The sequence below is a fragment of the Mirounga angustirostris genome, unplaced genomic scaffold, assembly GCF_029215605.1.
Source record: "Mirounga angustirostris isolate CCGP_5_RB_7025 unplaced genomic scaffold, mMirAng1.0.hap1 SCAF_3, whole genome shotgun sequence".
NCBI classification, from domain to species: domain Eukaryota; kingdom Metazoa; phylum Chordata; class Mammalia; order Carnivora; family Phocidae; genus Mirounga; species Mirounga angustirostris.
The window spans coordinates 68,599,468-68,627,383 of record NW_026991711.1 but is presented as its reverse complement, the minus strand read 5'-3'; the positions used below and the strand labels follow the sequence as shown (position 1 = coordinate 68,627,383).

Genomic DNA, 27,916 nt, shown 5'->3' with positions numbered 1-27,916 from the left:
AGGGGTTAGAAACCTGACTCCTGGAAGGCGTCTTCGCGGTATTCAGATGATTTCTCCCTCCAATAAGGACAACCGTGATAACAAATGAGTGAAGTGCTTTGTTACACGTTGAATCACTGTGTCCGCCTCCCCACCTCGCGCTGAAACAATTCCTCAGAATGGGAAAGCTGTGGATTAAGTAGAGACCTAGTACACACAGCGTAGAAGAAACTATTTTATGGCATTTTGAGATGACTAGGTAAGAGTTACCAGATGAAGTGCAAGTAGTTAATACCAATTTCATTTACAGGGCACGACATCAGTATTCAATTTCAGTGTCTTAAAAGATACCCAACTTCTGTCTCCAAAGTTAGCGATAGGTGACAATTTATGTGGTTTTCGGCAAAAGTCAAGGAAGCCGCAGAGGCAGAGAAAGCATTGACAGCTGCGAGTCTCGCCGCCACCGCGGCCACGGCGGCGGCGTGCCGGTGTGGCTGTGTGCGCGCGCGATGGGGCGGGGCAGAGTTGGGCGCGCGCGCGGGGACGGGGCGGGGACAGGGCGGGGCGAGCCCAGCGGGCCGGCGGGCGCGCGCCCAGGACCGTCTGGTCGGCAGGGGGCGCTGCGCACCCACGCCGCGCACTGCCTGCCCCCGGGTGCTGTCCGCGGCGGTTCGATTGGAGCAGCCGCCGAAGAGCGCTTGGCGCCATTTTGAAGCGGAGAGGAGGAGGAACGGCCGGGCTGGCTGCGGAAGGGGAGGGGGGGGAGGAGGCGATTGGATGCAGCGGCGGCGGCGGATCCCGGAGAGCAGCGGAGTGAGAGGAGTAGCGAGTCGGACACCCGGAGGTAGGAAACAATTCAGTTAACGGAAAGAAAATGTCTCTCTTCTCTGGTCGCCGTGCTCCATTTTTCAGCGCCCGCCACCGCGGCTGTGTCTGTGGCGGGGCTCAAGCGCCGCCCGCCTGCCAGCCGAGACTCGCCTCCCGGCATTGGGGGCTGCAGCCGCCGGCTGCCCGGTGGCGGCCCGGGCCGAAAGTAGTGGGGCGCGGGCCGGGGGCGTGGGCCGGGCTGCGCGGTGGGGGTGGGGAGGGCCCCGCGGCCGGCGCGCTCCCTCCACGCCGCGGGCTCAGTCGCAGCCTCGGGAAATTAAACTTGCCGCCCTGGCCCCAGCCGGGGCGCCCGCGGCGGCGGCGGGCGGCGGGCGGCGACCTTGCGCGCGGGCGAGGGTCCGCGCCCCGCAGCCCGGCCGCCCGCGCCCCGCCGCTGCCGCCCCTCCCCCCGCGTCCCGGCCGGCCGGCCGGCGGCTGTTTCCCGGGCGGCAGGCGGGCGGCGCGGTGCTCCTGTTGAATCCTCCCGCTGGCGGGTTTTCCCCCTTCCGGGCGAGGGGTGGGAGCGCGGGTCGGGGCTGCACCCCGGGCGGCGTGCGGGCCTCGGGCGCCCTCGCTCCTCCGCCGGGTCCCCGCGTGCCTCGCCCGCGCCGCCCAGCCTTTGCTCCGGGCGAGGAAACGGGCTGCTAGAGTGACATTTTTACGCTGTTACTTGCCAGTCGCCGGAGATAAAGCGCGCTAACCGCGCTCCCGGAGCTGGTGCTGGGGGACCCTGAGGACCTAGTGGAGGAAGAGCTCAGCCCTGGCTGAAGGGACTCCTCCCGGGCTACGACTGGGCTCCGGCTTTCCTTTAGGAAGCCTCGGAGTTGGAATGACAATGAAAATGGTGTGCAGTTGTAAATAGTTGACCTTTTTGCACCAGTTATCTTAGTGACACTTGAAAAGTTTTCGGTCAGAAGGAGAACCTTGTCCGTTGTTGCTGCTGCTGCTGCTGTTGTTTTTTGGTACATATGTTCAAGCTACGCCAGGCAGAGGTACAGTTATTTGAGGGAATGAATCTGAACCCTGAAATGCAGCGCCTCGCCTTCAGACTTGCCATGTTACTGCCTACCTTCCCGGAGAGCGTGTAAACTCAGGGGAGGGTTTGAAAGAGCAGTTCCCTACTCTCCCAACACATGTTTTAAGAATCCTCACTAACCCAATAAAAGGGAACCCTTTATTTTGCTTCGGATAATATGCTATGAACTCTCTTTTTATACATTTGTTATGTGATGGATGGGCAGTGCTATCCTGAACGACCCTACCTTTAGAGTTTCGGAGACTTTGGATACAGCCTTTAATTTCGAAGGCTGGTCAGCGGACTCGAGTCAGTTGGGAGTCTTCTACTGTCTTCCTAATGAACTTTAAAAATTCAGGTGTGATTATATATGAGGTGAGCTGTAAATAAATTACAATTATTTAAAACTTGAATGGGTATACAGTCATTGTTCGCAACTAACACATGTAGGTAAAGTTCCAAGATAGAGCATTTTCTGTATTAACTCAGGTAAAACAGTTAAAAATACAAAAGTGTGGTATTAAGCAAAATAAAGGCTAAAAGGACACTTCTTATCTGTGCAGTACATTTGTCAGAGATGTTAGCATTTTTAGGGACAGTAAGATGAGCGTTCCTATGGTGTATGCAGGTCAGTTTGTGGAACAATTAATCTTGTATCACTCGGTGATAGAAAACCTAATTAAAATTTATGGTGGTAAATATGTAGGTGAAAGTTTCAACGTAGGACGTCTTATGTTAAGATAGATTTATTCTCAAAAACTTAACTGTAAAAAACACGTCTTCAATCAGAACATTACTCTCTGGAAATAAATTTACAAATACATACAGAAAAGGTGCACTTTAGACATTCTTTGATTACCGAAGTAGCTGAAGTAGTGCCTTTTTTTTTTTTTTTTTTTAACGATTTAAAAAACTATTTTTCCGGGTGGGTGTTACTTCAAGGTGTGAATATTTAATTGACAAGTAAAGTTTGAATTGGTCTTTTTTTTTTTAAGAACTTCTGTGCCCTTTCTTATTTTCTCCTTTTTTTTGAGATTGATTCTCCTTGTATTAGCTTTATTTTCACAGCAGCTTTAGTTTTCTTACCGTTGCTTTTAATCCTGTCGAGTTATGTCTGTCTTTTCCCTCACTTTTTCCAGGAATTACAGGAGATAATGTGAGGATAGTGATTCTTGTCACGAGATGTCATGTAATGTTACTAAGCTTATTTGACAGGTAGTCTGAGTTGGCTGTTGGATAAAAGTTGCTTTATTTTTAAATTTATTTAAAAATTGTTCTGCAGTTTTAACGGATCAAAGAATAACATTTTGAGGACTTGGTTTTATCAATAATTTGTTAAGCCTAAAGTAAAGTGATACCCTGTATTAGACCGGACCCTGATGAAGAATGAAATGATAGAATATACCCAAAACTTAGTGAGAAGGGGACTATTTTGGGAAGTGTCCCCCCCCCCCCCCCCCCCCCCCCCCCCGCTTTTCCCTCATGAATTAGGATTGTCCTTTGGCTTCCTTATTGCTACTTTTTTTTTTTTTGATTATGTGTGCCTACAATTAACAGGAGAACTCAACTGTGATTTGGCTTGGATGACAAGTACTGTAAATAAGTTAGAAAAGAATAAATTGATGTTTCCTTTGTCAGTGTTAGCTGTAAGGAAACTAAAAGATGGTCATCACTCACCATATGCATGAGGAATTAGGTTCAGGTTGTAATTTAATTGATTTATCCAAAGTCACAGTCCTCTTCATATGGTGGAATTGGGGTAATTCTCAGTTTCTTGTGGAAGCTTAGAATCTTCTATTGTCTGTATTATTTAATTCAGGACTTAAGTAATATTTAAAATTACTGCCAGATAGCGTATTATCCTTCATTACTTTCACCCCTCTTCTTTTCATTCATTCAGTCAAGAAATAAAGTTTCAAGGTTAACCGTCTGTTTTAGAGTCTGGTTTTAATAATTTTTATCCAGAATTCAGTCTCCTTAAGTTGTCTTAGAAGATAACCTCTTGCATGTCTTTCTCTTCTGGAGCTGCTTGATCTTTCATTGTGCAGTGTTACTCGACATGGCATTTATTTATTTTTCCCGAAACTTGTATGCCAGAGTAATTTTGAGGTTAGTATTAAACTTTACTTTGTTATAAGATGTATGTATGTGTATGAGTGTGTATTTTTTTTTTTTTTTCACTTTTAAACTCAGTTTGCTGAACAAATCATTTGTCATTTCCAATTCAAATACATATTTGGAGAAAATTGTGTTTAGTTTGAGTATTCCTGTTTGGAAATGTTAAAAATTCCAAAAATACTTAGTTTAAAAATAAGCCCAGTAATTTCTCTGAGAATGTATTTACTTTTTAAGTGTATTTAAGAAGCTGCCAAATGGTTTGCAGTTCTGACTCCTTTGTGTGTAGAAGTCAGCTCTTCCTCACATTATAATGTTATCATCCTGATTATAACCATTTTCCCCAATATGTGGAAAAGGTTTTTAGCTTTTTCTCACTAATTAGTTCAAAAATAGGGTAAGTTTGCTGCTTTGAGACTGTAATTGTTTTAGTTGGTAGGGGCGATCATGCACAGTGAGAAAATTATGAAGATTAAACTCAGATGAGCAAAATTTAGTTGTTTAAATCTTAAAGCCATTAATCTAAGATATCTTAAAAGTCCATAAGAATTATTGTGTTCTAATGATTAGAAATTCATAAGAAGCAGTAATTAGAAGTACTTGGCTTAGTTGTAAAACTTAAAAGTGGCTAAGGGGATTGGAGGAAGACTGATTAAAGCAGGAAGCATCGTTAAAGGGCCATGACCTGGAAGTACTTCTCTAACCTGCCTCTCCCTTTGACACAGAACGCACTAACCTGATTTAGGTAAAATGAACAAATATTAAGCTCGCATATACATCTAGTACCAGAAATGATGCAATAAAAAGGACTGAGATCTTGCCTTATAGAAGTTTAGAGTAGTGGTTGGCCACCTGCACCAAGGTGGTGAGAGTTGAGAAAACCAGACAGTAAGATCCCTGCTGTTAAGTGATTCTGCAAGGGGCAAGTCTTCGTCCTCTTCAGTAATAATTGAGATTGCTCTTCTTTATGTGGGAGAGTGAAATTAGCCAAGACTAGATATAAAACTGTGAGAGGAGAAGGAGAGGATATTATAACCATAAGCGTTGTCTTTCTAGGAGAGGACGGTTAGGGGCCTGATAGGAAACGAGAGTTTAAGGTTCCCTGGGCAGTGTAGGGATTCTTTTTCTCATTTTTCATCTCAGAGGTGATTTTAGAGTGAAGAGATTTTAAAGAAAAATCCCAGCTATAGATCCAAAATATATCCTCTACTAGCTGAAATTCCCATCAGGCAATTTTAGTCAGCCTTTAGATATTGAGATGGGGGAGGGGGAGTGTGTGGACAGTTGATGGTGAGAGTAGTGGTTAAGGTTGTAGGGATTAGAGGAGTTTGTATGTTTTAAGTTAAAAGTTGTACATGTAGGGGTGCCTGGATGGTTTAGTTGGTTAAGTGGTTCTGCTCAGGTCATGATCCTGGGGTCCTGGGATCGAGCCACGCATTGGGCTCCTTGCTGGACAGGGAGCCTGCTTCTCCCTCTCCTTTTTCCCCTCCCCCAACTCATGTTTTTTCTTCCTTCTCTCTCTCTCTCAAGTAAATAAGATTTTTTTAAAAAAATAAAAGTTGCACATGTATATGATAAAAAACCTTCTGATGGTACAGAAAAGTAAAAATAAAAGCTATTTTTCCTGTTCCCCCCAAAAGTAATCCACTGTTAACAATTTCCAGAAAGTCTACTTTTCAAAAAATTTATACAAATAGTATTATATTATACTGTTTACCTTTTTTTTTAAACTGCAGTTTACTTTTTGCCTAATTGTTACAGAGCTGTTTTCATATTGGCATATATAGATTAACATAATTAAAATGATTAGAATATTTTATTATATGGATGTATAATAATTTTTTTGTTCTGACTCCTTTTGAGTGATATTTAGGTTGTAACAATTTACACTAACCGGTGGTATATGAGTATGCATGTTACATGTTCACTAACATTGGACTTCATTAGACTTTATGCTTTTTGCCAATTTGATATGTGAAATTTTTATCTTGTTTTGGGTTTGCATTTCTTTGATTATGAGTAAGGGTAAACTTTTTTTTTTTTGTACGATTATTGGGCAGAGGTTACTTGTAGCATATACTTTAGATTAAGTGGCTTAATTTACTTGACTCCTCCTCCCCCTTCCTGCATCTGAAATGAACTGAGAAGGGTGCAGCTTTTAAAGAGAATGATATTTTAGAGACTGTGACACCTTGAGGGATGCATTGCTTTGAATGGAGAGACTACAGTCCTAGACTTTGAACTACCAAGGGCAACATTGTAGGTATTGATAGCCCTTAACTTGGTGTTAAAAAGATATATAAAGGCAGGAAGGGAGATTTGAGAGTCAGGGCAAATAAATTTTGTATAGGGTCAGCTCTGTCTTCTACTGTCTGCTTCTCTTGTCTCACTACTCCCCCTTCCCACTCTCAACTGTCATTTCATTTTTATTTATACTGTCATTTGGTTTGCTCCTCTTCCCTGGCTGGGATGGCAGCCTTGACCTTGTTATTTCAGTAGTTCCTCCAGAGATGAGGGACACTTAGTTTTAATTATAAGGGAAACTGATTTTGCTTCAAACCAATCAAAGAGAGAGGATGTTATTTCTAACATCCTTTACATCTATTTTCTGATCTTTAGCAGTACCTCTCTATAGTTGATATTCTACTAGAGTGTCAGAGGCTGAACTGTATAGAAGTCTGGGGATGTTGACATGACTATATGGGTTTTGTTCCTATTTAATCCCTACATAACTACCCTCAACTGCAGCTTCACTTTTTTTTTTTTTTTTTTTTTTAATGAACTGAAATTTTTCCTTGTAGCCTTGGGAGGTGATTGGTTTAAAGGGCTCTTGCCCATCACCCGGATCCCCTCCCTCGCCCCCCACACAAATGATAACTATGTAGAGGTGATGTTAATTAACTTGACTGTGGCGATCTTTTCACAGTGCATATGTATAGTATCAAAATATTAGGTTATATACTTTAAATATATACGATTTTTGTATGTCGAAGATACCTCAGGAAAGCTGTAAACAAAATAAAAGCTCTTGTCTGTCTTCAGTTATCGTATACACGAGTTAACAGCAGATAGCTCGCCCTTTTTCATCATTACCTCGAGTCTTGGCCAGTGGTTCTCAAATGTAGGGGTTTGAGACACCCCCCCCAAAACCTCACACCAGGACATTATTTAGCAATGTCTGGAGACATTTTGGATGTCGTAACTGGGGGGAGTGGGGACAGTGGTGCTACTGGCATCTAGCGGGTAGAGGTCAGGAATGTTGCTAAACATCCTACATTGTGTGTAGGCAGCCCTCCACAATAATTTTTGGCCCAATATGTCGATAGTGCCAAGGTTGAGAAACCCTGGTCTAGGTAGAACTAGTCCAGGAAGACTGTAATTCACCCCAGCTCAGCCAAATTAGGCCTGCCTACCAGCTTTGATAGTAGCAGTCAAGCTATTTCATGTGTATTTCATGTAGTCTTATGCTCAAAGTGGCAGGCTTTGAAATTTAAGTCTTGAGTACCTTTTTATTTTCTTGGTCTCTTTGGTAACTTTCTTTTTAGCTTTTGGTCTTCTCCCTTACCTTTATGATGTAATCTAATTGGGTCAAGGCATTTTTTTTTTTAAACTTTTTTTTTTTTTTTTTAATTTGACACAGAGACCGCAACAGAGGGAACACAAGCAGGGGGAGTGGGAGAGGGAGAAGCGGGCTTCCCGCGGAGCAGGGAGCCCGATGCGGGGCTCTATCCCAGGAGCCTGGGATCATGACCTGAGCCGAAGGCAGAAGCTCAACGACTGAGCCACCCAGGCGCCCCGGGTCAAGGCATTTCTGACTTGAGCAGCGGTAGGAGCCTATGTAGGCATTTGAGGTAATGCTTGATGAGTGAAGCCCTTTCTAAGGAAGGCAAAAGAGCTTGATTGAGCATACAGACTTAGAGTGAAGACTGCTTAGGTTTTTATTCTGTTTCCATCACCAGTTAGTTCTGTCACCATGGGCAAATTACCTAATCTTTCTAAGCCTCAGTTTCTTAATTTGTAAAATGGGGATAATAGCAGATATCTCACATTTAAAAACAGCCTAATTCAGTTATAGTTCACATGTAATACAATTCACTCATTGAAGTGTACAGTTGGGTCGCCTGGGTAGTCGGTTAAGCATCTGCCTTCAGCTCAGGTCATGTGATCCCAGGGTCCTGGGATTGAGCCCCACGCTGGGGCCCTGCTCAGTGGGGAGCCTTCTCTCTCTCCCCTGCTTGTGCTTGCACGGGCGCATGCGCACGAGCTCGCTCTCTCTGTCAAAGTGTACAATTGTTTTCTAGTACATTCACAGGTTTATGCAACCATCACCACAATCTGATTTTAGAACGTTTTTATCTCCCATAAAGGAGATAGCTGTCACTTCCTATCACCGCTTATCTCATTGGTTTTTTGGGATAAGCCAGACCAAATGCTTACTCTGGTACCAAGTTGGTAAGTACTCAACAAAAAACTATTAAAAGTTGGTGCAGGGATACTGTATTTGTTGCAAAAGTCCATGCACATCACTTTAGAGAGGGCAAAGATGGATCATTGTTTGTTAAATGGATATTTACATGCTATATTATGCAAGAAATTTGTGCTCAAATAAAAAGATGAAAAATATTTTGTCAATTATGAGATGTATTCAAGTAGGAAGAAAGACTAGTAGTATAAAATACCAGTTATAAAATAATTTACGACAAGGCAGAATAAAGCGTTTTCAGAAAGGTATAAACAAAATATCTGAAAATTTGGAATTTCTCACATTTAAATTGGGATATCTCACATTTAAAAACAGTCTGCTTCTCCCTCTACCCTTCCCCCCCTGCTCGTGATATCTCTGTCTCTCTCATACTCTCTCTTTCTCAAATAAATTCTTTAAAAAAGGGGAATTAGATAAAAGGAGATTGATTAATCATGTTAGGCTGAGAGCAAGGGAACCATGAAAAACTTCTTGAAAGAGGGACTATTTTGGCCAGGTCTTAGATGGTAAAATAGGAGACTTTGACTCCTATGAAGAACACTTGAAGCATGCTGTGCTTTTTGAGGTATTGGTGTTATCATCATCATCATCATCATTTTTTGCTGCCTCATGCTGTTGCTAAATGATTGCCTCTGGTGGCTACACCCCTGGTCTTTTTTTGATGTTTCTAATCTGTTGTGAATTTGGGAAATTATCTAGATTATTAAATCAGATTTTAATGAGCGCTTGGTGTCTGTGAGAAAACGATATGTGTGTGTGGCCTTATGGTGTCTCTTTGAATTAATTGCTTTTTTAGTTTATTTTCTGGTTTAATTGGGTTTATAGACTAAATAATGCCTATATAAGTTAGGCTGATATAAATGTTTTCTTCTCCAAGGTTTCTAACAACTGGTATCCCTGACCACTCTCCTAAATTTCCTGTCGTCCTTTTCTAGTGTAGTATCATATGGGACACAATACCTCCAGTACAACATGTTAAAAACTGAGCTGCCTTCCTCTACCCTTTAACATCCTGTGTTGGTTAATAACACAGATATCTTTTTTTTTTTTTTTTAATAAGTTGTAAGGGTTGACTAGATTTGTTATCAATTCAGAAACGTGGGAGTCTTCTTGATACCTCCTTCTTCTTTACTTCTCCTATCAAATGAGTTACCAAATCCTGTTGATTCTGATACAGCATTTTCAAAGTTTTTTTTTTAATAAATACTGTATGCACATTCATACTTCAAAAGTGAATCAGCAAAAAGAGGAAAAAAGATACACAATCAGAAGTTTCTCATCCATACCTCTTCCCATCTGCCGAGTTCCCAAATTCCTATCCCAAGTTTACTAATGTTATTGATTTCTTATATATCCTTTTGGGGATTTAAAAAGTACAGCCATATGCAAATACGTTTATCCCTTCTCTCCTCTCAGATGTTTTACATCAGTGTTGGAAAACTGCTTTGCCCTTTTTTCACTTAACAACATACACTGGAGATCTTAACTTACTAGTGTATAAAGTGCTAGTGCTCACTCACTCACTCTCTCTACTTCTACCCCACTTGACAACTGCAGAGTGTTCATTTTTCTTATGAACCACAGTTTAACTGGTAGTTTAAAATACGAGTTATCATTTTACAGTAATTTAAAAGAAGGCAGAATAAAGTTTTTTCTTATGAAGCCCACTGATGGGCTTTATAAGCTAGATTGTTTCCAGGTTTTACTGTTACAAAAATTCTGCATTGAGCAACATTGTACATATATCATTTTGTACATATGCAGGTGTGTCTGTAGGATAAATTCCTAGAAGTGGAATTGCTGGGTCAAAGAATCTAACAGGTATAATTTTGATAGATACTGTTAAATTGTGTTTCATAGAGGTAGTAACAGTAATGTGTATGTGAGAATACTTGTTCCCCTATACTCTTGCCAACAGAGTATATAATCAAACTTTTTGGATTCTTGCCAATATGATAGGTGAAAAATGGTATCTCAGTGTAGTTTTAGTTCATGTTTCTCTTACATGTGAAGCTGAGTGTCTTTTCATATGGTTAAGAGCCATCTTATTTTTTTTTCCTGTGAACTGTCTGATATTAATCTTTGCCCATTTTTCTGTCCAATTCTTAAATTTCTCTTCAGTCCACGTGCCATTGGTTGGTTTACTAAAAGTAACCATGACTTGCTTGTTTGCCTGCATTGCCTTCTGTCTCTCTGCTTCCACCTTCATTCTCTTTTAGGCTATCTCTTATACTCTTAATGGAGTGATAGTTATAATCACAAATTTGAATTTGCCATTTCCTTGCTTAAAACTATTCAGTGGCTCTTCGTGGTCTCTGTAATCTAAATACCTTACCATTGGTTTCGTACCTACCTCCCTACCTTGCCAGCATTTCCTGTCACTTTCTCTTGGGCTCTCTAAACTCCCAAAACACTGAACTGCTCAGAGCTTCCCATTGTATTAGACCCTTTGTCTCTGTGTCTTTGTATGCAGTATTTCTCTGCTTTAATGGTCCATTCCTGCTTGTCCACATGTCCAGACTCCTGCTTTTCATCCCCCACCTAATAGAAAGGCTTTTTGGATACCTGACTCTTTTGGGCAATATGTGGTGCTTTTTCCTGCTTTTCACAAGATCCTCTGTGTATCTCTATAATGGAAACCCTTATTTTAATGTGTTTTATTTAAGTATGTGTTTCTTGGTTAACCTTTGAGGGCATGAACTTTGTTATTTTGGAACCTAGCATAGTGTTTAGCATATAGGAGATGATAAATATTTACTGAATACACATAAATGTATGTATATATACACTAAATATACATCTGGACAACCCAAGACTAAGGGGAAAAAAGGAAAATTAATACAATGAGCTCACAAATTCTTTTTTAAAATTTATTTGTATTTGATTTATTTATGTCAAGATGTAAACTAAATACAGTGAAATGTACAGATACTAGGTGCTTACTCTGATGAGGTGTGACAATTATATCCATGTAACCAATACCCAAAAGATGATACTGAGCAATTTTGTCAACCCAGAAGGTTCCCTGGTTGCCTTTTCAATTCATTTCCCTCTCCCCCAAGCACTGATTTCTAACAGCCTAGATTAGTTTTGTTCTGTCTTCGTACAGTGTGTGCTTTTTTACATCTAGCTTCTTTGACTTAACATATATATCCAGATTTATTCTTGAAGTTGAATGTATCAGTTTTTCTTTTTATTGCTGAGTTGAATTTCATTGGATATACCAAAGTATCTTTTCTAATGTTGATGGACATTTGCGTTGTTTCCAGTTTTTTACCGTTAAGAATAAGGCCTATAATGGATTTTCTTGCAAACAGTTATTAAATATCTAGGAATGGAATTGTGAGGTTATAGGCAGATGTGTGTTTAACTATATAAGAAACTCCCACATAGTTTTTCAAAGTGATTTTCCATTTTATACTCCCACCGTGAATATATGAAAATTCTAGTTGCTGTACATTTTGTCAGCATTTGGATAATCAGATTTTTAAATTTTAGCCATTTTAATTGGTATGAAATGATTTCTTAGTGTGGTTTTATTTTGGATATCCTTGATGGCTAATGATGTTGAGCAATTTTTCGTATAGTTACTGATAGTGTATTTTCTTTTGTAAATGCCTCTTCCAAGTTTTCTGCACATTAAAAAATTGGATACCTTTTTATTATTGATGTGTAAGAATTCTTAGTATAGTTTGGATACAAGTTGTTTATCAGATCAGTGTATTGAATATTTTCTCTCAGTTTGCAGTTTGTCTTTTCCTTAATAGTGTATTTTGGTGAAATCTAATCAATTTTTTTCTTTAATAGATTGTGCTTTTTGAGTTGTAAGAAGCCTTTGCCTATCCAAAAGTCGTGAAAATAATTTTCTGTGCTTTCTTTTAGAAGTTTCATAGTCTTAACTTTTACGTACAGGGCTGTGATCCATCTTGAATTAATTATTATGTATAATGTGAAGTAGGGGGTTGAGGTTCATTTTTAAAAGTACATTTATCCAATTCCAACATCATTGTTTGAAAAAACCCTTTTATTTCCTGCAGTGAATAGCCTTTGTGTCTTTGTTCAGAATCCTTTGAACTTACTTGTATAGATTTATTTCTGGACTCAATTCTGTTTCATTTATCTATTTGTTTCTTCTATGCCAGTGTCATACTGTCTCTGTTACCATAAGTTTTGGAATCAAATCGTGTAAATCCTCCAACATTGACCAATCTAATTCTTTTGTGTTTCCATATAAATTTTAAAATCAGTTTGTCAATTTCTATTAAAAAAGGCTTTGGGGATTTTGATTAGGATTGTGTTGCTCTGTAGAGACATATAGGGAAAAATGACCTGTAGCAGTATTCAATGTGGTAGCCTCTAACATGGTTCCCATTTGTCTCCGTGTCCTTTTCATAGCTACCTTGCACATTTTATTAGGATTGGTCTGTGTGACCAATAGAATATGGTAAAAGTGATGGTATATCACTTTTAAAATTAGGTTAAAAAAGACACGGTGGCTTGTTACTGGTCTTTTTCTTTCTCTCTCACTGTAGAAGAAACCAGATACCATAATGTAGAGAGACCCATTGTCAAGATTGTGAAGGATCTGAGATTTTGCCCTCCTTGTAAGCTAACAAGTTAGCTTACTTCAGTTTCATGGATGCTGATAGAAGAGGACATGAGGCTCCTGGGTCAGAGTCGAGAGACTGTTTACTGTCACTAATGTGCTGTAGTAGTAGCTAGGGTATCAGCATTTTTGCACCAGTTCCTTGAGCTCCATTTCATACCTGGTAACATGAAGAGGGCCAGATGACACCTGCTTATGCAGCGGGTTATGTTTCAGGAGAGGAACTCTGAACATAGGGAACCTGGATACTTTTTAATGTGCAATAAGCATACCTGCTCTTTGCTGTGGAGGAGACTTTATCTTCCAAGTCTGTTCACTTTATAGACATCTTTGAAAGATGATAATCTAGAACAAAGGGCGGTCGATCCTCAGTTGCAAGATGTGCAGAAACTCAAGAGTCCCATGGAGTATTGTCTCCTAGCATCTCCATGACAGAGAACTGAGGCCTTCTGCCAGTAGCCTTGAGTGAGCTTAGAAGCAGATCCTTTAACCTTCAGTTGACGATGTACGTACCTATTAACTGACTGCAACCTTGTGAAAGACCTTTCAACCAAACCCACCAGCCAAGCTGTCCCTGGATTCTTAGAAACTGAGATAATAAATGTTGTTTTCAACTGCTAAGTTTTGGGGTAGTTTTTTTTTTTTTTTTTAAAGATTTACTTATTTGACAGAGAGTGGGCACAAGCAGGGGGAGTGGGAGAGGGAGAAGTAGGCTCCCCACTGAGCAGGGAGCCCGATGTGGGGCTCAGTCCCAGGACCGTGGGATCGTGACCTGAGCAGAAGGTAGATGCTTAACCGACTGAGCCACCCAGGCGCCCCTTCGGGTAGTTTTTTACAGAGCAATTACTAATACAGTTATATACCTCTCCTTTTATCTAGGTCATCTTTAACATGTATTTATAAACATATGTATTTATGTATATATGTATATATATGTGTGTGTATATGGAAGATCTTTACCTCAACCTACTAAAATGGGTTTTTACATATTAATATGTTAACACATCAATTATATGTTAGTGTGTTTATATATATATAATAAATAATGTTTTATTGTTCTTTGTAGAAATCTTGCATGTTAAATTTATTCCTAAAGATTTTTAATGCTATTAAATGAAGTTTTATAAAAATCCTTTTCAGTTCTTTCTTGTATATAAAAGTGCAGTAATAGTTACTTTAAATTTGTTTAGTTTAAATTCATTTAGTTCCAGTAGTTTTTTTTAATGGATTCTTTCATTCTTGAATAAGACAGTTTTATTCCTTCGTTTGCTCATCTTATAAGCTTTTTCTTTGTCTTACCGTATTGCATCATCTCACATCTTCAGTTTATAGAGTAATGGTGAGAATGGACATCTTTGTCTTGTTCCTGATTTTAAGGGGAAAACATTGTCTTTCACCATAAAATAGGATGTCAGCAGTAGGTTTTTTGTAGATTAAAAGAAATCAGATGGACGATATTCCCTTTTTTATTGAGATTTTCATTTTTAAATTATGAAAGGGTGTTGAATTTTGTCAAATGTTCTCCCCCCATTTTGTATTTATTGAGATGATTGTATGGATTTTATTCTTTATTCTGTTACTTTGGTGAAACATACTTCTTGATTTTTGGAAGTGAAACCAATGTGGCAGTACTAGGATAACCTCATTTGGTTATGTATTGTCCATTTATCTGTTTCTGGATTTGTTTTTTAGGGATTTTAGTGTCTGTGTTTATGAGAAATATGGTTTATAATGCTTTCTGGAAGCATGGTTGTGCTAGCCTTTTAAAACTGTTAAGGATTTCCTCTTCTGTATTCAGAAGTAGTTTATATAAGATTTGTATATCTTTAATGTTAACCATCTAAGCATGGAGGATTTTTTGGTGTTTGTGTGGGGGAAGGATTTTGATAACGTATTTTGTTTCTTAGTAAATATATGGTTATACAGTTTTTCTATTTTATCTTGTGTTTTTCAAGCAGTTGTTTTAAGTCATCAAATCTCTTGGCATAAAATTGGTAATTGTCCGTTGGGTCCTTTTGATCCTTTTAATGCCCATAGGATCTGTAGTGATTGCTCTTTTATTCCTGATGTTGATAGTTTGTATTTTACTTCTTTTCTAGGTCATTCTTACTAGGTCTTAGCAATTTTATTTCTTTTCACAGTTTTTGGTTTCAGCAATTTATATTAATTGGCTTCTGGTTTTATCTTGATAATTCCTTTACTCTTTTTTTCTGTTGGTTTAACTTTTTTTCTCGTTTCTTAGGATGGGAATTTAGATATTTAAATTTAAGACTTTCTTTTTAAATATAAGCACTTAAAGCTATGATTTTTCTCTAAGCATAGCTTAACTACAAATCAGATGTTTATATATTTTATTTTCATTATTAAAAATTGCTGGGGTTTTTGTGTGTGATTTCTTTGACTTATGGATTATTTAGAAGTGTGTTGCTTAATTTCCAGATGTTTTGAGTTTTCATAGCTAGCTTATTATAGTTGATTGTTAATACAGTTTTGTTGTGGTCAGAAAACATGCTCTAAGGTTTCTGTCTTGAAATTTGAGACTTATTTTATGGTGCAGTGTATGGTCTGTGATACAGTTGAGTTAAGCTGGTTAATAGTGTTGTTCAAATCATCTGTATCAGGATCAGAAAACTTTGTAGGGCTACATAGAAAATATTTTAGGTTTTGTGGGTTATAGCCTTTGTTGTAGCTATTCTCATTGCAGTGCAGAAGCAGTCATGGCAATAGGTAAATGAATGGGCATGGCAGTGTTCTAATAAAACTTTATAAAGGCAGGAAGAGGGCCATGGATCTACCTTGTAGTTTGCTCAACCCTGATCTATATGTCTACAGGTGATTTTTTTGTCCATTTCAGTGTTGAGAGATGGGTATTGTAATTTCCAGCTATAACTGTAGATTTGTTCATTTTCCCGTAACTTAATCAGATTTTGCTTCATATATTTTCGTAATACAGTTTTTGCCTCAAGTTCTCTGATATTAGATGCATTCTCGTTTAGTACTGGTATGCCTTCTGGATGAGTTGATCTTTTTGCCTTTGATTATTCTCCTTTATTGAAGTTAATTTTTTTCTGATATTAATGTAACCACGCCACTTATCTTATGTTTAGTATTTACATTCATGATGTGTAATTTTTATTCTTTTAACCTGACTTGTGTTTTTATTTTCAAAGTGTATTTCTTATAGACAGCATATATTTAATGGACTTTCTTTTCATTTTTTAAAAGTTCCCCTTTATTTTTTATTGTAATTGACACACAGTGTTACATTAGTTTCAAGTGTACAACATAGTTATCTAGCAAGTTTATGTTATGCTCTGCTCACTGCAAGTATAGTTATCTGTCACCATATAACACTGTTACAGTACCAAAAACTATATTCCCTATGCTGTACTTTTTATCTCTGTGACTTATTTATTCCATAACTGGAAGCCTGTATCTTCCGGTCTCCTTCACCCTTTTTGCGGTATCCCCTCACCCCCCCACCCCTCTGGCAACCATCAGTTCTCTGTATTTATGAGTCTGTTTCTTTTTGTTTAGTTGTTTACTTTGTTTTTTTAGACTCCACATATAAGTGAAACCGTTCGGCATTTGTCTTTCTCTGACTTATTTTACTTGTCATCCATGTTGTTGCAAATGGCAAGTTCTCATTCTTTCGTTTTTTTTAAATCTTTTTTTAATATTTTTTCAATGAATTTTTATTTTAGAGTACATTTAAATTCCAGAAAAACTGTGAGTAGTAGAGAATATACACCACACTCAGTTTTCCTTGTTAATATCTTAACATTAGTGTGGTTCATTTGGCACAATTAGCTAATATTGAAACATTATTATTAATTAAAACCCACCTTTTATTCAGATGTCTTTAGTGTTTACCTAATGTCCCTTTCTGTCCCAGGACCCTATCCAAGATGCCATTTTTACAGTAAGTGTTTTTATGTATCTCCACTGAAAAATTGCTCTCTATTCCCCTCCCCTTTCCATACTATACTTTTTGGAAGGTTACTATATGCAAACCACATTTAAGTGGGTAGAGACTTACATTCCAATGCCTTGAGGGGGGAATATTTACATAAATTTCTGGGAATTCTTCTGCATGGAAGAATAGAATTGTCTGTTTTTCTCAACTTATTTATTTGTTTAAACATTTATGTATTTTTTTATTCTATTGTAAAGTTGGCTCATTTTTATTTTTTACTTAGAATTTTTTAAAATTAACATGTAATGAATTATTGGTTTCAGAGGTACAGGTCTGTGATTCATCAGTCTTATATGATACCCAGTGCTCATTACATCACATGACCTCCTTAATGTCCATCACCCAGTTACCCGATCTCTCCACCCCCTTCCCCTCCAGCAACCCTCAGTTTGTTTCCTATGATTAAGAATCTCTTATGGTTTGTCTCTCTCTCTGGTTTCATCTTGTTTTATTTTTTCCTCTTTTCTCCTATGATCCTGTTTTGTTTCTTAAATTCTACATATCAGTGAGATCATATGATCTTGTCTTTTTCTTCATATGATCATATGAACTTGTCTTTTTCTGGTTGACTTATTTTGCTTAGCATAATACTCTCGTTCCATCCGCGTCGTTGCAAATGGCAATATTTCTTTTTTTTTTTTGATGGCTGAGTAGTATTCCATTGTGTGTATATACCATGTCATCTTTATGCATTCATCTTTTGATGGACATCTGGGCTCTTTCCATAGTTTGGCTATTGTAGACATTGCTGCTATAAACATTGGGGTGCATGTACCCCTTTGGATCACTACATTTGTATCTTTGGGATAAGTACCCAGTAGAGCAATTGCTGGGTCATAGTGTAGCTCTATTTTCAACTTTTTGAGGAACCTCCATACTGTTTTCCAGAGTGGCTGCACCAGCTTGTATTCCCACCAACAGTGTAGGAGGGTTCCCCTTTCTCCGCATCCTCACCAACATCTGTCGTTTCCTGACTTGTTAATTTTAGCCATTCTGACTGGTGTGAGGTGACAGCTCATTGTGGTTTTGATTTGTATTTCCCTGATGCCGACTTATCTTGAGTATTTTTTCATGTCTCTGTTGGCCATTTGGATGTGTTCTTTGGAGAAATGTCTGTTCATGTCTTCTGCCCATTTCTTGATTGTATTATTTGTTCTTTGGGTGTTGAGTTTGATAAGTTTTTTGTAGATTTTGGGTACTAGCCATTTATCTAATATGTCATTTGCAAATATCTTCTCCCCTTCAGTCGGTTGTCTTTTGGTTTTGTCGCCTATTTCCTTTGTTATGCAAAAGCTTTTTATCTTGAAGTCCCAGTAGTTCATTTTTGCCTTTGTTTCCCTTGCCTTTGGAGACGTGTCTAGGAAGAAGCTGTTGCGGCCAAGGTTGAAGAGGTTGCTGCCTGTGTTCTCCTCTAGGATTTTGATAGATTCCTGTCTCACGTATAGGTCTTCATCCATTTTGAGTCTATTTTTGTGTATGGTATAACGGAATGGTCCAGTTTCATTCTTCTGCATGTGGATATCCAATTTTCACAGCACCATTTGTTGAAGAAACTGTCTTTTTTCCATTGGATGTTCTTTCCTACTTTATTGAAGATTAGTTGACCATAGAGTTGAGGGTCTGTTTCTGGCTTCTGTATTCTGTTCTATTGATATGTGTGTGTGTGTGTGTGTGTTTTATGTGTGTGTTTTTGTGCTAGTACCATACTGTCTTGATGATTACAGCTTTGTAATAGAGCTTGAAGTCCAGAATTTTGATGCCACCACCTTTGGTTTTCTTTTTCAACATTCCTTTGGCTATTTGGGGTCTTTTCTGGTTCCATACAAATTTTAGGATTATTTGCTCCATCTCTTTGAAGAAAGTTGATGGTATTTTGATTGCATTGAAGGTGTGTAGATTGCTCTAGATAGCATAGACGTTTTAACAATATTTATGCTTTCCACGAGCATGGAACATTTTTCCACTTCTTTGTGTCTTCCTCAATTTATTTCATGAGTGTTTTATAGTTTTCTGAGTACAGATCCTTTGTCTCTTTGGTTAGGTTTATTTCTAGGTATCTTATGGTTTTAGGTGCAATTGTAAATGGGATTGACTCCTTAATTTCTTTTTTCTCTCTCATTGTTAGTGTATAGAAATGCAACTGATTTCTGTGCATTGATTTTATATTCTGCCACGTTGCTGAATTCCTGTATGAGTTCTAGCAAGTTTGGGGTGGAGTCTTTTGGGTTTCCACATGGAGTATCATGTCATCTGCGAAGAGTGAGAGTTTGACTTCTTCTTTGCTGATTTGGATGCCTTTTCTTTTTGTTGTGTGATTGCTGAGGCTAGGACTTCTAGTACTGTATTGAACAGCAGTGGTGATAGTGGACATCTCTGCCATGTTCCTGACCTTAGGGGAAAAACTAACTTTCCGTGTTTCTCCATTGAGAATGATATTTGCTGTGGGCTTTTTTTATATGGCTTTTACGATATTGAGATATGTTCTTTCTGTCCTTATACTGTGAAGAGTTTTAATCAAGAAAGGATGTTGTACTTTGTCAAATGCTTTTTCTGCATCTATTGAGAGGATTATTTGCTGCTTGTTTTCCTTTTTATTAATGTAGTGTATTACATTGATTTGTGGATATTGAACCACCCTGGCAGCCCAGGAATAAATCCCACTTGGTTGTGGTGAATAACCCTTTTAATGTACTCTTGGATTCTATTGGTTAGCATTTTGGTGAGAATTTTTACATCCATGTTCATCAGGGCTATTGGTCTGTAATTCTCCTTTTTGGTGGGGTCTTTGGTTTTGGGATCAAGGTAATATTGGCCTTGTAGAAAGAGTTTGGAAGTTTTCCGTCCATTTCTGTTTTTTGAAACCGCTTCAGAAGAATAGGTATTAATTTTTTTTTTTAATGTTTGGTGGAATTCTCCTGGGAAGCCATCCCAACCTGGGCTCTTGTTTGTTGGGAGAATTTTTTTTTTTTTAAAGTTTATTTGAGAGAGAGAGTGAGCGAGAGAGAGAGAGCATGAGCAGGGTTCAAGGGCAGAGGGAGAAGCAGACTCCCCGCTGAGCAGGGAGCCCCATGTGGGACTCAGTCCTGGGACTCCGGGATCATGACCTGAGCTGGAGGCAGACACTTAACCGACCGAGCCACCCAGGCACCCTTTTGGGAGATTTTGATTACTGCTTCAATTTCCTTGGTGGTAATGGGTCTGTTCAGGTTTTCTTTTTGTTCCTGTTTCAATTTTGGTAGTTTATATGTCTTTAGGAATGCAACCATGTCTTCCAGATTGTCTAGTTTTTTGGCATGTAGTAGTTGCTCATGATATGTTCTTGTAATTGTATGTATTTCTTTGGTGGTGGTTGTGATCTCTCTTCTTTCATGGTTTTACTAATTTGGGTGCTTTTTCTTTTCTTTCTGATAATTCTGGCCAGGGGTTTATCAATCTTAATAATTCTTTCAAAGAACCAGCTCCTAGTTTAGTTAATCTGTTTTACTGTTCTTTTGGTTTCTATTTCATTGATTTCTGTTGTAATCTTTATTATTTCTCTTCTTCTGCTGGGTTTAGGCTTTATTTGTTGTTCTTTCTCCAGCTCCTTTGGGTATAAGGTTAGGTTGTGTATTTGAGACCTTTCTTGTTTCTTGAGAAAGGCTTGTATTGCTATGTATTTCTTTCTTAGGATCACCTTTGCTGCATCACAAAGATTTTTAACAGTTGTGTTTTCATTTTCACTTGTTTCGTGAAGATTTTTTTAAATTTTTCTTTAATTTCTTGGTTGACCTATTCATTCTTTAGTAGGATGCTCTTAGCCTCCATGTATTTGAGTTCTTTCCAAATTTCATCTTGTGATTGATTCCAGTTTCAAAGCATTGTGGTCCAAAAAATATGCAGGGAATGATCCCAGTTTTTTGGTACCACTTGAGACCTGCTTTGTGACCCAGTAGGTGATCTATTCTGGAGAATGTTCTGTGTGCACTCGAGAAGACTGTGTATTCTGTTGCTTTAGGATGGAATGTTCTGAATATATCTGTGAAGTTCATTTGGTCCAGTGTGTCATTTAAAGCCTTTATTTCCTTGTTGATCTTCTGCTTAGACGATCTGTCCATTTCAGTGAGGGATGTGGTAAAGTCCCCTCCTATTATTGTATTATTATCAATGTGTTTCTTTAATTTTGTTATTAATTTGCTCATGTAATTGCTCCCATGTTAGGGTCATAAATATTCCCAATTGTTAGATCTTGTTGGATAGATCCTTTAATTATATAGTGTCATTCCTCATCTCTTACTACAGTCTTTTGTTTAAAATCTAATTTGTCTGATATAAGGATTGCCACCCCAGGTTTCTTTTGATGTCCATTAGCATGATAGATGGTTTTCCACCCCCTCGGTTTAAATTTGGACATGTCTTTGGGTCTAAAATGAGTCTCTTGCAGACAGCATATCGATGGGTCTTGCTTTTTTACCCAATCTGACACCCTGTGTCTTTTGATTGGGGCATTTAGTCCATTATATTCAGAGTAACTATTGAAAGAAATGAATTTAGTGCCATTATATTACTTGTAAAATGACTGTTACTGTATAATGTCTCTGTTCCTTTCTGGTCTATGTTACTTTTGGGCTTTCTCTTTGCTTAGAGGATCCTTTTTAATATTTTTTTATAGGGCTGGTTTGATGATCACAAATTCTTTTAGTTTCTGTTTGTCCTGGAAGCTTTTTATTACTCCTTCTATTTTAAATGACATCCTAGCTGGATAAAGTATTCTTGGCTGCATATTTTTCTCATTTAGCACCCTGAATGTATCTTGCCAGTTCTTTCTGGCCTGCCACGTCTTTGTGGATAGGTCTGCTGCTAATCTAATATTTCTACCCTTGTAGGTTACAGATCTCATGTCTCAAGCTGCTTTCAGGACTGTCTCTGTCTCTGTGATTTGTAAGTTTCACTAGTAAGTGTTGGGTTATTGACCTGTTTTTGTTGATTTTGAGGGGCGTTCTCTGTGCCCCATGGATTTTGATACCTGTTCCCTTCCCCAGATTAGGGAAGTTCTCTGCTATAATTTGCTCCAGTATACTTTCTGCTTTTCTCTCTCTTTCCTCCTCTTCTGGGATCCCAGTTATTCTAATATTTTGGTATCACATACCTCTCGAATTCTCCCCTTGTGATCCAGTAGTTTTTTAACACTCCTTTTTTTTTTTTTCAGGTTCTTTATTCTCCATGATTGGTCTTCTATATCACTAATTCTCTCTTCTGCTTCATTTATCCTAGCAGTTAGAGCATCCATTTTTTATTCCATCTCATTAGTAGCCTTTGGATTTCAACTTGGATAGATTTTAGTTCTTTTATTTTTCCAGAAAGGGATTCTCTAGTGTATTCTGTGCTTTTTCTTGAGTCCAGCTAGTATCTTTATTGTTGTTATTCTGAACTCTAGTTCCGACATCTTATGTCCATACTGACTAGGTCCCTGGCAGTCAGTACTGCCTGTTGTTCTCTTTTTTGAGCTGAGTTTTTTCGTCTTGTCATTTTGTCCAGAGAAGAATAGATGAATGAGAGAAAAAATACTAAAATGGCAACAACAACCCCAGAGAAATATACACTAAACAACTCAGAAGAGATGCCCCCCCCCAAAGGAAATAAAATAATCTGAGAAGTGAGCAGAATAGAGCAATACCCTGGATTCTGTGTGTATTTTGGCCTGTTTTTTTAGAAAACTAGATCCCAAAATTGTAAAAGAAAGAAAAACTTGTATATGTATAAAAATAAAGTTAAATACAATGAAAGGACAAAATGTAACTGTAAAAATGGAAATCAAAAGACAAGAAAAAACAAAAGAGAAAAACCAACAACAAGAAAGAGAAGGGATATAAACGGCACATGAACAGAACAGAGCAATACCCTATCTTCTGAGTGTATTTTGCTCAGTTTGTTAGAAGAAACTACATCTCAGAATTGTAGAGAAGGAAAAACATATATACAAAAGTAAAATTAAATATGTGGAAAGTATAGAATTTAACTGTAAAGATGAAAATTTAAAAAAACTTCAGCAAAATAAAAAAAAAAAGGAATAAGAAAAAAACAACAAAAAAGAGAACATGATCATACAGGTGAATAGAACAGAGCCATAGGTAAGATTTTGGTTGTACTTTGATCTGTAGGAAGAAACTGCATCCCAAAATTATGAAGAAAGAAAAACTTATATATATACAAAAGGTAAAATACAATGAAGGGATAGAGTAAGTGTAAAAATGAGAAATAAGATAAAAAAAGTTGATAAAATAAGAAATTGGTTGAAAGAGGAAAGAAAAAAGTTAAAAACAAAATGAAAGTTGAAAGACTGAAGAATCATGGGGAAAAGCCATGAATTCTATGTGCTGTATTCCCCAAGCGCTGGAATTTTGCAGTTCTCATTGATGGGTAAGCTTGGTCTTGGCTGGATGTTCTTGCTGATCTTCTGGGGGAGGGGCCTGGCCTGTTGCGTTGATTCTCAAGTGCCTTTTCCTGGGCGGAATTGTACAGCCCTTGCCAAGGGGCCAGGCTAAGTAATCTGCTCTGGTTTGCTCTATGTGGCTTTTGTTCCCTGAAGACTTTTTGCACAGCTTTAGAAGATGAGAATGAAAGTGGTGGCCTCCCAGTCTCCAGCCTCAGAGCCCAAAGCTCGTGGCCCCACTCCTCACTGAGCCCTCGGAGAAAAGCAGTCACTTCTGTTTTCCTGGTCTCTGGCCACACTCCATGCTCACCTGCCCTGTGGCTGAGCGTTTTTATCTCAGGCACACGACCCCATTTTGAATCTCCAAACCCTGCAGACTTTGCAGCGTGCACCCTCCCTGCTCCTCCTGGGGGAGGAAGTGGGGACTTGCTGGTTCTACTGCTTGTTGGACTCCTGCTCGGAGGGCAGTGGCCTGACTGTGCCACAGTTTGTGGTTTATGGCAACCCTGAGCTGGGAGCCCACTCCTGGGCTCATGTTTGCAGCCAGTTTCTCTGCTCCAATTCCTGGGAGCTCTGCCACTCTCAGGCACCCCTGGTCTTTCTGTGACTCTGAGGATCCTGAGACCACACTGTTGCAGCTAGTGTTCTGTGCCCGCTTAGCCACTTGAGCCTCATCTCTCACTAAAAGCAGACTTCTAAAAGTTCTGATTTTGTGTTCAGCTGCTATATAGCTTGCTGGTAGCTGGCAGTAGTAGAACTTATTCATCCTATAATTGAAAGTTTTTACTCTTTAACAAAGTCTCCCCAACTTCCCCACACCTCAGCGCCTGGCAACCACCAATTTACTATCTATGGGAGGTCTGCTTTTTCAGATTTCCCATGTAAGTGAGACCATACAGTATCTGTCTTTCTCTGATTCATTTCACTTAGTGCGATGCCTTCAAGTTTCATCCATGTTGTTGCAAGTGACAAGGTATACTTATCTCTTGACTGAATATGTTTTATCACATGTATGTATATGTGTGACATATATAATGTATATATGTGATATATATACGTATATGTATATTACATCTTTATCACTTCATCAATTGGTGTTTTCATGTTTTGGAGTTATTGTGGACAATGCTGCAGTGAATATGGGGGTATTTTTATGATCTTTTTAAAATAATATACCCTTTCGTTTTAGCATTTTACTTTTTTTTTTTTTAAAGCATTTCCATATATCTATGGAGATTCCCCAGTGTGATCATGTTCTCCATTAAGTCTTTCAATATGTTTATAGTAGCTGCTTTAACATCCTTGTTTGTTAGTTTACTTAGGTGAATTATTTCACCATCTTTTTCTTTTAACTACTTTTTTCTACTCTTGACAATATGCCAAGTTTTCCTGCTTATTTTTGTGTCTAGAAAGTTGTAATTGTAGAGTGGAAATTGTGGATGATATATCATCTCTAAATTCTCTTTATCTTTCTCTGGTGAGTATGATTAAATTTCTGGCTGATCATATTGAATTTGTGGTGGCTTGGTCTTACACTTTAAGATGGGTCTGTGGAAAGTCTGAGGTGTTTTGTAATGTCTTGTAACTTGGCTCGATTGATACTCCAGGCTCATGTCTCTGCAGTGGGAAGCAGCTGACATTGCTGCTGAATTCTTTCAACTTTCCAGTTGTTTTCTGCTGGGCTCCTTGGAATCTTCCTTGAGCATATACAGTTCAAGGGTCCTTGAATAATTTGATGGAGTTTATATTAGTTTTTGAGGCTTCCGTTGTTGTGGCTCATTCCTTTACTGAATTTCTTCTCTTTCAGCCACTCTGGCCATGAACTTCAGTAAAACTGTAGCTTTCTGCTTGATGTCTAGTGGACTTGTGTTATTGCAGACTAGCAGTGCCTTCGGGAAAAACCGTATGAATTTGAACCCGGTGTACTTCTCTTCTTCCAGTGGTTAAATCTCCCAATTTCTACCTGTTCTTGTTTGCTTTTTTCTGCCTTCAAATCATTCTTAAAAGTATTCTATCCAGAATTTATAATTGACATCTGTGGAAGAGTTAGTTTAATGAATAGACAAGAGCTACCCCGCCATTGTTAGAACTCTTCACAGACTAATTTTCATTCGTTTCAAACTAGGCCTTTAAGCACAGTTGCTGTTAACATACACCTTGTTCTAGAGTTACACATTTTTAGAGTAAGGTGGAAGTTTGCTATTGTTTCACTTACATTCACTTGGCCTAAGTAAGTAATTATGTAGTGAAGAGCCAGAAGCTAAAGAATGTTTATGAAGGCAGGTAAAAGGGACAGCTATGTTTTTGCTGCTGTTCCATCTCCCCTTTTTTGGGAGGAACCTTTGATAGACAGCAGTGGGACACTTGGGACCAGATAATATTGGGGGAAAATGTCATTTTTCAACTGTCTTTGACCTTTTCTTATTATTTCTGCTCTGTAGGAAAAGTGCTAAAATGCAAATGTTTCAACTGTTTTTCTCTTAAAATTTATGTTCATGGTAGGGCTGTTGGACATGTATTTTCCTTTAAGTGGCTAGCTAGGGACCAGCTCAGGTTCAGAGGACCCTTCAGGATCATTCTACAAAAACTTGAGTTTATGGTTCTGCCTTCAAACAGATTTAAAAAAAAATGTGTTTCAGAGCGAAATGGGTGAGTTGGTTTAGAGATGGCATATTTTCTAAGAGATTTATTGCTTTATGTTTTCAGTGTACATCTAAGGTTAACATTAATGTAGTCTAAAAACACTAATACATTAAGGTGTGTTGATTTTTAGTTTTCTTGAATTTGGATAGTCTGTTTTGTTGTTTTAATGTGACTATAACTTTATAAGAAGGTAGATTTTAAAATATGAATTTGTCCCTTTAGAAAGTAAATGCACTTGAAACTTTTCTTCAGGTAAATCCTAAAGTATTTTTGCTGATCGAAGGAAAGTGAGGTATGTGATAGCCCCCGTCTGTATTTGAGTTTTTCTTTTTATTTGGGTGTTATGAGGTGGAGAAGAGAAAGGTAGACACATTCAGGCCTTTCTACAGTATTCTAATCCCAAATAACATTTCCATCTCTATCAATTAGAGTTTGGTTAGAGAAGTAAAATTATTGTAGTGATTGATTTTTACCAATTGTGGGAACTGGTTATATACTCCTGAGTGTGGTGCTAGGCTTGAAGTCAGCCAGGTTGACATGTGGGAAGGAAAGATAGTCATTAAGTAAGGTTAAACTGGAACATGGAAAGAACATTTGAACTTAGAACCAATAAGCCTGAATTTCTACCTTTATTGCCCTCTTACTGCTACGAAACCTGCAACTCTGATGATGTAGATAACCTATAGTAGGTGTGGCACACCTGACCATGGACCTGCACACAACCTGCCGCAGTATTTCTTGGAAAAACAAAGAAGGAGATCCAACAGGAGCTAGGGGAGCTGTGGGCACATTTGCTACCTCATGCCAACATAGGTGGGCCCAAAGATCCATGACAATGTGAGAACTGCAATACTACCTGCCCTTACATTGAAGTTCTAAATATGGCTGTTGCTTCATTTTATCTTCTAAATTTCATGGGAATGTCTTCTGAGGCAAACCTTAACCTGCAACCATGCAGGGAGTGAAATATGGAGAAATGTAGTTGCAACCTAGCTAAGATGACAATAAAAAGCCATCACAGTCCATTCTTTGACACCATGGCACCTATATACACCTCTTTTAATCATATTCAACTTACAAAGACAGTTGTAAAACTATACTTTTGATGAACATAATGCAACTATCGTTTGTCCAACTGATAGCATACAAATATTCTTTTTTTTTTTTTTTTTAAAGATTTTATTTATTATTTATTTGACAGAGACAGAGATAGCGAGAGCAGGAACACAAGCAGCGGGAGTGGGAGAGGGAGAGCAGGCTTCCCGCTGAGCAGGGAATCCAATGTGGGACTCGATCCCAGGACCCTGGGATCATGACCTGAGCCGAAGGCAGATGCTTAACGACTGAGCCACCCAGGCGCCCAGCATACAAATATTCTTAAAAGAGGAAGAAAATCTCTTTATCCATAGTTGGGTTCATTTTTTTTTTACTTAAGGCACATTTCCTACTTAATATTCTGTAACTTAAATACCGATTGGAGATCAGCTAATGTTAGATGATTGTGGAAAGGGAGACAAAAAAAATAAATTGGTTAATACATATATATATACACACACACATACACACACACACCTATCAATTTCTTATATCAAAATAAGGAAGAAATAGTAGAATGTTCATTTCTGTAACTAGTCATGTGGTTGTAGTTGCTATCTATAATTGCCTTTTCTTGCTGTCATTCCACATTCCTTCTGTTCTTGGCAAGTACCTCTGCTGGTTGTGGTTGCTTGCCTGGTGGGGTGACTCAAACCTTTATTCCTTAAGGGTCTGGGTCATTAGCGTCCTGCCTGGATTGTTTCCAGTGACTTTAATCACATTACATG

The 27,916-nt window shown here is 38.4% G+C and overlaps 1 protein-coding gene across 10 annotated transcripts in view; it reads left to right on the top strand.

Annotated features, from left to right (window-relative positions):
* Positions 1-696: 696 nt before the first annotated feature.
* The window catches only part of PDS5B (PDS5 cohesin associated factor B), a 201,093-nt gene continuing 173,873 nt past the window's right edge, over positions 697-27,916 (top strand). For 7 of the 10 annotated variants that reach the window (XR_010410041.1, XM_064586223.1, XM_064586222.1 and 4 more), the window contains exon 1: positions 699-823. The gene's annotated coding sequence lies outside the window, so the exon portion shown is untranslated. Of the gene's footprint in view, positions 824-27,916 lie in introns of all 10 variants that reach the window. The other 3 variants (XM_064586217.1, XM_064586219.1, XM_064586218.1) reach the window with 3 other exon arrangements.